This window comes from Manis javanica, chromosome 2 (assembly GCF_040802235.1).
Source record: "Manis javanica isolate MJ-LG chromosome 2, MJ_LKY, whole genome shotgun sequence".
Taxonomy (NCBI): Eukaryota; Metazoa; Chordata; class Mammalia; order Pholidota; family Manidae; genus Manis; species Manis javanica.
The window spans coordinates 131153920-131165279 of NC_133157.1; the positions used below are offsets into that span (position 1 = coordinate 131153920).

The 11360-nt window shown below is 37.4% G+C and overlaps 1 long non-coding RNA gene across 1 annotated transcript; it reads right to left on the bottom strand.

Moving 5' to 3' along the window:
• Positions 1 to 1344: 1344 nt before the first annotated feature.
• On the bottom strand, positions 1345 to 3293 carry LOC140845214 (uncharacterized). Its single transcript, XR_012123987.1, has 3 exons — positions 3014 to 3293; positions 2814 to 2911; positions 1345 to 1618 (listed from the first exon to the last, which is right to left on the bottom strand). It is a non-coding gene; the product is annotated as an uncharacterized lncRNA (long non-coding RNA).
• Between the last annotated feature and the right edge of the window lie 8067 nt (positions 3294 to 11360).

The following is an 11360-nucleotide window of genomic DNA, read 5'->3' on the forward strand; positions in this document are numbered from 1 at the left end:
CAGGGACCGTAGAAGTTCACATATACCCCACTGGTGGCTTTCACCTGACCATCATTTCCTCTAGAGTTACCGACCATCTTGATAATTGCTGCTTTTTCTCTACCTTCTCTTTATGCTCCATGGAGCTAAGCAGATAAATGGACTTGTCTATATTTATTAAGTCATGGAGACATTCTGTGCTAGAGCATTTCCTAGAATTTTGAATACACATCTTTACATTTTCTTACTTTGGACCTTGCTCTACAGTCTTTCTTTTTATACAAATAAATGTCAGTTAAAAATCTGATCCAACAAACAAGAAGTAAAAAAAGTAGTTTTGCTTAGAAAACATATAAATTGCAATCCTTGTAAGATTGCACACTCAGGCTGCCCGCTCAAGACTCATCTGTGGGCAGACCAAGTTTCTGACTGTAGAATCCTTTACTTGTGACTGCCATGGCCCTCAGGGACCTACCTTAGATGTCACTTTCTGTTGAGTATGTGATTATGAAATCATTCATATTCCAAAGAATTTCTATTTCTGTATAGCCTATAACTAATTTTCTTTAGACATTCTGATAGTTCATGTAGTAAACCTGCATGGTTCAAGAAAACAGATCAGAGGCCTGATTTGACCTGGATGTTGACACATACATGACTAAACTGATTTGTTATGGTCACTAATCTCAGAAACTAAAATCCTATGATTCTAAAAATAGTAAAAGAAAATTAAAGTGATTCAAGAGAGAACTTTAAAAAAATTGAATACATTGCATGTAAAGGTGTTAAATGGGATCTACTAATTAAAAACACATCTGAAACAAAAATAATATTAAAAACAAAAGTGCAAGTAGGAAATAATGAAATACAAAAAATCTGGGAATATCTGAATTTAAATGAGCCAAGTGTATGATCAGGTGATACCTATAAATCACACAGACCTGGGAGCACAGTAGGAATGGTGTGGCTGCCACACAGGGAGAGTCGTTGACATCACAGATGATAGGTCTATTGTCGGCACAAATTGGATAGCTTTTTAAAAACTTATGCTATTCACTTAACAATGTAATATAAAATTAATATAAAATGGCCACTAGTTTAAAACATTTTATTAGAAAAGAAATCCCAATTTCAGTCATACCAGTTGGGTAAGTAAGTCTCTGAGTAGTCTATAATAAATTATATGTACTAAACTGGCTTTGCTTTAAATTATAGAAAACAGGCTTATTTTTCTTTGTTTTGACAAAGGAAAAATTAAAATGATCAAGTCTTGAAACAGCATCTGAAATTCAAATACGAGGACTAAATACACAAACTAAAATAAGAAATCATAAAAGTGGCTCATTTTCTTTTATTGGGGGATTATACGTTCTCTGTACATTCTCAAAGGACAAGTAAATACCAATTTGTAATAGTCCATAGCTACAAAATGGAAAACTGCTCATAAAAGAGAATGAAGCAGAGATATCTAGCATTTCCACGGCAACACCTGAGTGGTATGATGAACAATGTGAGTAAAATTCATTCTGGAAAAGGTTTCCTAACCTGACTGTAGCCGCAAACATAGAGCATTGACTTCTGCATCTGACAAACCTCAGGTTCAATGTATTAACTCCACAGCGGAATGCCAATCATTTTCCTGCGAACATGACACAAAATGTAAAATATGAAAATTGTTTCAGTCTCTATGGGAAAAGATCAATTTTAGTTTTAACCTGTTCAATCCTCTCACTGATGTCCAATAGCAGTTTATCCTTTAAATGGTGCTTAATTTAGCCTTAATTTATTTTCTGGTAGAAGACTCCAGGCAAAATTGAATTCAGAAAGAACTCACTTTGCCTTCTTAGCCTTCATCCTTTCAAAGATGCTATAGCACAGGTCATTTAGAGTTTTTGACTTTACTTTCAGTGCAGTTTATTTAATGAAGACTACTAGAAAATCAAACAAAAAATGTTGTTATCCTCTGCTTTCAAAACCATGTCAGGCATATAGATAAGGTAGAAATGTGATCATGTGAACAATTATTAATTAATCAATTTAAAAAATATGAATTTGATGACGCTGAGAAGCATCCCAAAGCAAAGAAACGGGGGAAGAGTGAAACCTGAGAATGAGATTGAAGATCTGAAAGGCATGACTTTGCAGGGCAAGCTCAGTGCTCAGCTGCGATGGCCGAGACTGCAGAAAAAGGGTAGGGGTGGGGAAGTGATCACAGCCGAGTCAGAGGCAAGGACATTGGAATTCAGGGCTGGGAATGAAGCTGGACAATTAAAGGGAAGATGCAGGGCAGCATGAGAAGCACAGGAGTAAAAGACCTCATAATTAATAAGCCCAGAAAAATCTATGAGAGCAGTCTCTGCACCCATCAAATAAAAAAGCAGGGAAGCAAGAATAAGGGAAAATCATGACATGAAAGATGCTATGGGAGTTGAACATAAGAAAGATTGATGGTTCAATACAAGGGTGGAAGGATTAAATCAGGAACATTTCTCTGAATGTGTAAAAATAAAAAAAAGAGAGAAGTAGTTTTAAGATACACATGTATAAGAAGAGGATCAAGCAGTTATGCCCAAAGCCCTGCTTCTATATGTCTCTGAGTGTGTATATCATGATGGTGGCAAATTTATTAAGGAAATGGCACAAGGAGAGTTGTTGGAAGAGCTCTACAATGCTGCAGTCGTGTGCAGCACCTAGCAAAGTGAAGGCAGCGATCTAAACAGAGGTGCATTTTTGTGAAATTGGAAAATACTGGTGACAAAGAAAGGACTCCAATCGATGACAGAAAGGCAAGTGAGGTTTCTGACAGAGAAACAGGAACCAAAACAAAGCCTTACCATTCCATCCATACATTGGAAGAGCGATTATAACAGATTCCTCTCATACTTCAAAAACACTGGCAGCCAGGAAGACAAGGAAACATGCCCACCAAGTTCTGAAAGAAAGTATAATTTCATCCTACAAGTTCATGCTTATTAAATCTGTCAATGAGAGGAGAATAAAGGTATTCAGACACATACGGACTCAAAATATTTACCTTTTGCATCCTTTCTTTCAAGGTTGGTTAGGTTTTCACCCTTAAATTTACCTTTATAAACCTTCCACCAAAGTTCTCTATTAATCTCTGGAATATATTTCTTCTCATTACTTCTATCTTCCTGTCCCGATCCCATTCCATGCTGCCTTCATTGCCATGTGCCCCAAAGTTTCCTCCTTTTTCCACGGAAACAGCCTCTTATCCACCCCTCACATGGCAACATGCTTATTCTGGAACTCCGCCGGTCAGCTCAGCAGCCTGCCTAAACCCTTTGTGGGCTTCTCCCACCACACTTGGGATAAAATCTAGGTAACTGATGTGGCTGATGGTGCTCTGGGATTGGAGCTGGAATCTCCTTATGTGGAAGCATCTGCTGCAAAGTCACCAGCATCAATTACCCCTTAGCTCCAACCATGAGGGCTTGTTTTTATTTTGTATTTGGAAAGCACAAACGTTTCTTTTTTGCAGGATCTTATCTCATGTTCCTTACTCTGCCTGATTCATTCCTCTCCCAATTCTCATCCTTCCTAATTCTTGCTCATTCTCCTTCGTATCTCCCCCTTCCCTGTACTTTTGATGAAAGCAGCAATCAGGCTTATGCTTTTGACACGAACATGCAGAATACTGCCTGATGCAAGGTCAGCATACAAGACAGCAGGCGGAATAAATAAATCAGTTCTTTTCTGTAATACGGGACTAAGACTGTTCCCTCTGAAGAAAAGAAAATGAGGACATTTGCTTTTTTATGAACTGAAAACCAGATAATCTTGGGAAGGTATGGCTAATTTGAACGGCATATTGGCAAGATTCAAATAGTTAAATGGTATTTAAAAAACATTTGAACTGCAATTCTTTTGTTTGTCATTTCCCCATTCTCTTCATCTTCTTTCTTCTAGAGAGTTTTTCTGGGGGAGTAAGAGGGCATTTTTAATTTAATCATAACAAATTTGGCCCTGCTTCCAGTGACTTAGCCATATTAGTCAGGGCTCTCCAGAGAGCTAGAACCAAAAGGGTGTGTGTATTTGTGGGAAGAGATTTATTTTAAGGCTCACACGATTGTAAAGTCTCGTTGAGTCCAACATCAAACAAGGGAGCAAGCTGGAAACCCAGCAAAGAGTTGCGGTTTGAGTCCAAAGGCAGTCTGCCCGAGAACCAAGAAGAGCTGAGGTGGTTATAGTCAAAGTTCACCAATTTAAATGAAAATCCTATCCAAAAACATTCTCATAGAAACATTCAGAGTAATGTTTGACCAGATATGTGGGCACTGAGGCCCAGCCAAGTTGACACATGGTATCACTCTCATTGCTATTATTGCCAAATAACTGTCCTTTTTGTGCAGTGTTAATGGCAAGCCTGGGGTCTGGGGGCATCTATCAGCTCTCACCACTGTCAAGCTGCCTGTCCCTTGTACGAAACAGCAGTCTCTGGGGAGAGATTTGAGGCCATTCAAGTATACTGTTTCCGATAAACTTTTACCAAGTGGTTTTAATGTTCATTGATTACTCTTGCCTGGATCAGGGATTACTATTGTGGTTGCTACCTGGAGCATTCCTTCTGCCTCCATCATTCCTTCTGCCTTTATTAGCTGGCATTCCACCATCAATAAGGCTTTCCCTCCCCATCTCACATTTTTGACATTAATCATATGCCTTGAAATAAGCATTATAAATATTAAATATTTATTTAATAAATAATAAAACAGAACAGTAGATATCCATCTGTTGCATAGTATGTCGTGTAGACCTCTGGATAGAAAACTCAACCTGGATTTAGTTCTGATTTTAGTGCTAATGTACAGGGGATATTGGTTAGGAAAATCACTGCATATCTCTAAGTTTCAGTATTTGCATCTATCCTATCAGTGTTTCAGACTATTTAATATCAACATTTTCTTTTAGTTTTAATAATCTATAATGCTCAAAAATTTTTCAGTCAGTGTTTGTGTGGCCTCAAAGATCTGTAGAGAGGAAGTTTCCCCTTCTCAGTCTTAATAACAGCCGGCTTGATTAATTGCAATTGTCCAAAAATTGGCAAAGAATTCCTAACTTCATTAACTTATTTTGGTTCCCACTAAACTTAAATTCATTTGCTTTCACCTTTCCCTCAACTATTTCAAGATTATTTTCCTCAGTGTGTCTTCTTTGACAACCATTTTTGGAAAATGCACAGATTGAGTACCAGTGTGGGAGGAATTACACAGCTAAAAAACATTCCATGAAGTGATCATGGGGATTTTAGTTTGCTTCAGGATTAATTATAGCCCTACAATTCCCATGTCAAGGCAGTCTGTGGGTTAGAAGGCTGCGTGAGAGTTGTCATCCCAGTAATGACATTCAAGGGGAGTGATTTACTAAAACAAACTCTACCAATTTGAACCTAAACTTAAAAAAATAATGGCCATAGAAACATTAAGAAAAATGGCCCTAGATGTGTTCCTAGAAAATTCTGCCCTATAAATTCTAGCACTTTGAGAAAAAAGTGCTTGAAAGCTGAAGGTTGATAAAATGTATAACCTTAGGAACCATTTAAGAATGATAATTTTAAGATCATTACTAGTGCTTAACAAAATCTGGAGAGCAGAGTGAAAAATCTTTTTGGGAATAATATGGGGAATGTTAAATAGTTAAGCATATATTAAAGGTTTAAATTTTAATTCCATAAACATCAATATATTTGGTTGCACCTCTTGACATTGTTCAGAGAATAAATTACACATATAAAAAGCTATTTGTTACTTTCATGCCTGTCATTTTTAAACTGTAAAATTTAAATTGAAGTATTAGGAAGGATTATAATTCTGTTTTCCCTAGAAATAAAATATTCAAAAAAATGCATGATAAATGGTCTCTCTAATTCTATCATCTGTTTGATATGTATATGCATATATGTGCATAAATGTATCTCTATAAATATATGAGTGTAATAGATCATTTTTATTGATTGCTTCCTCAGAAAGAGGTGCTGAGCACTTGAGATGAATTATGAGTTTATATAAATTATGTCTTTTAGTGTTTTTAATAATCCTGTGAAATATCTACTACCATTGTCCCATTCTGCAGTCAAGAAAATCAAGTAAAAAATAATCAAGTAAGTTATCCAGAGCCAGATAATTAATAAATGGGTAAACAGATCATATGCCGCTAAGTACTTACTTGTCTTTTGTTCTTAAAATGTATTTAATCAATGACTTAATGGATGCATTTCTCTTTTTTTAGGCCTAGCCATAAAACATATATAATGTGCATCTATTTTTATATTTACATGTATATGTGTGTATATTACACACTCACAAAGAGGACTGTGTACATATTCATTTTCCATCTGTTTTTCAATAGTATGAGGAGCCCAGACCGGCCACGTGGGGTGTCCTGGCTTACAAACTGATAGACTGTGATTTTGTGCCCTTGTGGAAGCATTGTTCTCTGGGTCAGTATTAGCCTTTAAACCCTGTAAAGCCCAGAATGAATGGAATGGGAAGCAAAACATTTCTTTGGGGCCTATTAAGGTAACAATGAAAAGGGGCTGTTCTCATATAGGCTCCACCATTCCCATTCTGACTAGGGTGTTGACAGCACTGATTCGAAGGTTTAAAGTTTCAATTTAAAACTGTGGATTTGGGAGTTGACTGCACTATAGGCTGGCTGTGAATCTGAGCTTTGCCCACAGTTCTTCAGCACCACAGCCCGAGCTCAAAGGGTGCCGCTCCCAGTGTCCATCAGCAGGACGTTCTACATTCTGAACTGCTATAGGGTACTGAGGCCCTTGGGAGTATCAGGCACAGTCACTGGTGCCAGTCCCCTGCCTCCCTTCTGTGCTGTAAAATGAGGTATTTGTTGGTACTGACTCACAGGCTTTCTGAAAGTCTATAAATGGTGAATCTGGTAGAAGTGTTGTCGTGAGTGAAGAAAAATTCCTATTAACATTGGAAAAGAGTTTGTCTCTTCACTATGAAGAGCCCAGTGTAAACACCTTGCCACTGGCTGGACGGCTGGTCCTTTGTGGAATGGAACAATAAAGGTGTTCAGAATTGGTCTCTCCTTGGTAAGTGGAACGAAATAAATTTATGGCCATTAGTTTAGGAATTTATATGAGTGATTACATTCCTTCTCTATTTTGTATGCCTCTCTCATCTCTCTCTGCCACTTAATTGTTAAAGCATAGCTCTGAAAGCTGTCCAACCTCATCTTGGCTGAATGAAAGAAACCCGAAAGTTTCCATTGCAAGTTAAGGATTAGCAGGAAAGGCAGAGCTCCTGGATGCCTGGTCTGGTGATGGAAGCACCAGCTTTCTGTTAGTCCAATATCTCATCAGATTATGCAACTGCAACAAGGTTGAGAAGTAAAAATCCAGGAAGGAAGATTTGAGGACAACCAAGGTGGAGGACCGCACTCTCCTTCCCCACACCTTTTATTTAGAGTTTTTGATCACTAGCGGCCTTAATTTATATTGCAATTAAAAGGACCTGAGAAGCACCTCATCAAACAAGCATGCAAAAATCAAAGCAGCGCAGAGCCAATTGGGTGCTGTTAATTTTTAAATATTGTCTCTCTGGTCTGACTTTATTTATTACCAAGCAGCTGTAAGGGTAGAACCCACCAGAGGATAAATCACTAGTTCTGGGTGAAGAGAAATATTGTTACAGTACATGGTTCTAAAATAGATTACAAGCGAGACACACAATTCAGAACAGTATGTCTTTCCCTACTGAAACGTCACAGTAATACAATCCCATCTCAACAAGACCAAGGTGTACAGAAACCTCAGCTCCCAAATTCCTGTCACTTCCACTTAAGGAAAGGTCCTGTTTAAATTGAAGGAAAAACATCAGTGCCTAACTACGAAGAAAACAACATCACTTAGAAAAATAATCTACTGATCCCTTTATATTCAGTTCAATAACTACCTACTATCACTTGGGGACTTAAAAAGTAAAAGGAAAATTTGTGCTGTTATGAAAGATTAGATTGATTTTTAAGTCTTCCACCCAGTGAAGGCCTCACTGCTTTTGGCCACCATGAGAATCCTGACCTGGAACTGTACCAGTCTTTGATGGCCAACAAAATACATCAGAATGGCTGCATTCCTTGAGATGATGCCTGATGACGTGAATAGAACCTGGGGTTTGTCAACCGCAATGTTATTACACATTTGGGAATGCTGATGTAAGAGCATATGGAGTGGGGACTGGGACATAAGATTAGGAATTTCAAACCTTCTATAATTTTTTTCACATCTAGTCATCACGGATAAAATTATATATAAAAATAAAACCAATAGAGCAATAACTATTGCCACTCCAAGTCCTCTGAAAAATACAGATTTCAGGGTAAATCTTTTGGGATTCTCTGCATTCTCAAATAGAAATGAAAACAATTATAACCAGTTTTCAATAACATGGGAATAAACCTGAGTGCAAAATCCTTGGGAGTTGTGTTGACGGCTGATAAAGTGTTGATATTGAAATACAACAGCATTATAGGTTCTTACTGTATTTGTACCAGGGTACAGTGTATTTATCAAGTGTAAATTGATTTCAACTTTTCTCAGTGTCTCTAAGACAAACATAAAAAGCCAATCGCCATTTCTAATGTAAAAACTATTCTAATGTATTTCACCATTCAGAAAGCCTAAATGGAGGTGCTTATATGAAAAGTATGATTTTTTTTCCTTTGAGTTGTTTTTGTTTTGTTTTGTTTCCCATTCTGAGGTTGCTCTGCTGCTTAGAAGAACTGCCATAGGCAAATGTTTTATTTTAAATTATATTTAGACTTGTTTTAAAGAAAAAATCAATAGCATGAGCACAAATCATGAGAATGGGGAGCACAAGTAATGTATACGCACATAAAAGCATTAAGTTATGAGTTTTTAACCCTGTTTGATGTGTACCCAAGTTCCCAGACTGGTATATTTATCAGGAGAGCATTTGAGTGTTTCCTTTGTAACCGTTAGATCCGGGGACAATCTGGTACATATGTTTCTAATCGACTTGTGCTTAGCTCATTGAAGTCTCGTTTTGTGGAGGAAATGTAATGTCCAAGAAGCTGCTAGGAGGCACTTTTCTTGGAAAAAGGAAGTCATGTTCTTTTATTTTATAGTTCATAAACAGACTTCTAAAGATTGGCATTTATTTCTATTGTATGGAATTTCAAAGTTCAATATGTTCTGAATTTGGCAAGGTGCTCTTCCACCTCTGATTAGAATGACATCGCTGTGGGAAGCTGAAGGCAAATGACAACACCTTTGGGTTAAGGAAGCAGAAATTGCATTTCCAGGATTTCTTGCTCTTGAAATTTTCTTTGATTGAGCTCAAAACATTTGTGTACAAGCATGGTCAACCCATGACGTCATATTTCTCAGTAAGTCTAGAACAAAGTTACAGCTCCTTGAGAAAATTTAATGTTTTAAAAATTTATTTTAATATTTTCTAAAGATCATATTACTCTGTAAAATCCTTCCAGCCTTCCATAAGTAGTATGTTTAAATTTTGATAGCTCTATTTTAGAAAATAAATTACACATTCCTTTCTGTTTTATTGGAGAAAGCAACTGAGTGTGGGATAAAGTTCAAAGTCTTTAAAGCCACAGACCTTGGCTAGTCCAGCTTTCTCAGATGTGTGATCTTGTACAAAATACTTTCTTTCTGGGTTTCAATTTACCCCTTTGTAAAATGGATGAGAATGCCCACCTGAAATTTTGGCAATTAATAAGTAAACAGATCAGGCTTGAAACACCAGGAACAGTGTTTGGCATACATGATGACTCAGCAGATGCCATTTACTTCCTGCTTTCTGAGCCCAACATGCCCTCTGGTCCTCAGTGACTGCCTTTAGGGCTGCATGCGCCCTGGGCTTTAGCTTCCACACCCCCATCCTCCTGTGACTTCGACCTTTCAACATGACCATTCATTACTCTTTATAGTCAAGGCAACTTTGGAACAATCCCTGCCATTCCCTTCCCTGTAGCCTTTGACCCTGTATGGCCTCATCCACTCTTCTCTGTCCATCCTAGGAGGAAATATCTCCATATGCATGGAGAAAGCAGCATGGCCCAAAGGTAAAGAGCATGCTTTAACTGGGTAAGCCCTAAATGGAGATCCACGCATTAGCTTTGTTGTCCTTGGATGAGTTTCTTGAATTTTTTGAACCTCAGTTTTCTCATCAGTAAGATGATAAAATTGGCCAACAGTGGCCATGAACACAACACTTCACAAACTACTTGAGGTTGTTCCTCATTTAAATGTCTCATTCTCCTCTTGTTCTTGTAGAGCCATCATCTCCTACTTCACCAGTAGCCTTCATTAAAAATATTTTTTGTTTGCAGCTAATGACACTCAGCTTTATAAATAATGATACTCAGCTTTTCACAGCTTGGCTGGCTGTTAAAAGTCCAGTGAAGAGAGCTGTCTGTGCATACAACCAGAAAAGGCTCTGCAAATGTAGTATCTGTATAGTACTTCTTCCAGCTTGTTTCCAGTTGTGCCGGTGGGCAAACCGTAAATGCTGGGTGGTACCCACATGGCAGAGAATTATGTCTGATGATACTTATGTGTTTACTCAAATAGGAAAATAGAGAATTGTTGAAGCTTCAGTTTAACCACCAAGTCTCTGGTGTTCTGTTATAGCAGATACTGTCAAATATCATCTGTAGGGATAAAACCATCCTCTGGTGATAACCACTGGTTTAGACCCAGAACCTTTAATAAATAAATTATATTCAGAAAGGATATCTTAGTACATAGTTACTTGCTAACTTGGTATTAAATGGCATACAAAATAATTTATTAATAGTAACTACAATAACAGCTCACCTATCTTGAGCATTTTCTGGGCACAAGATCCTATGCTAAATTCTGCACATACACAATCTAATTCTATCCCTAAAACAACACTGACTGCCTCTCACCCCAGGTGGGGTGAACAAATGAACTGAGAACTTCAAATTCTATTGCCTAAAAGGACACATGATGCATTCATTAGCATAGCCTAATACGCTGTCCTCACTTTGTTTAGCACCAATTGACCTGCTTTATTTTTTAAATATTTTCAGTCATTGATTTCCTTTAGAATGGGTAGTTGTTAACAAAGATACCCTAAATTTCATCCTTTAAATAAATCCTGCCATTTTACTTTATCTTTCCAGTGTTCTCATCCATGCTGGGCAATCATTTAATTGATTTTCTTTTCTGTGTTCTATAGTGACCCATCAAATTGTGTATCTGAATGTATTCTTGCCATTTAAACTCTCACTTTGGGAAGCAAAGTAACAATGGTGTTTGCCTTTGACCTATGGGAATTATTAGTAGAATGGTATTACTTTGTTACACAGATTTTCTTCTTCATTGATGAAAA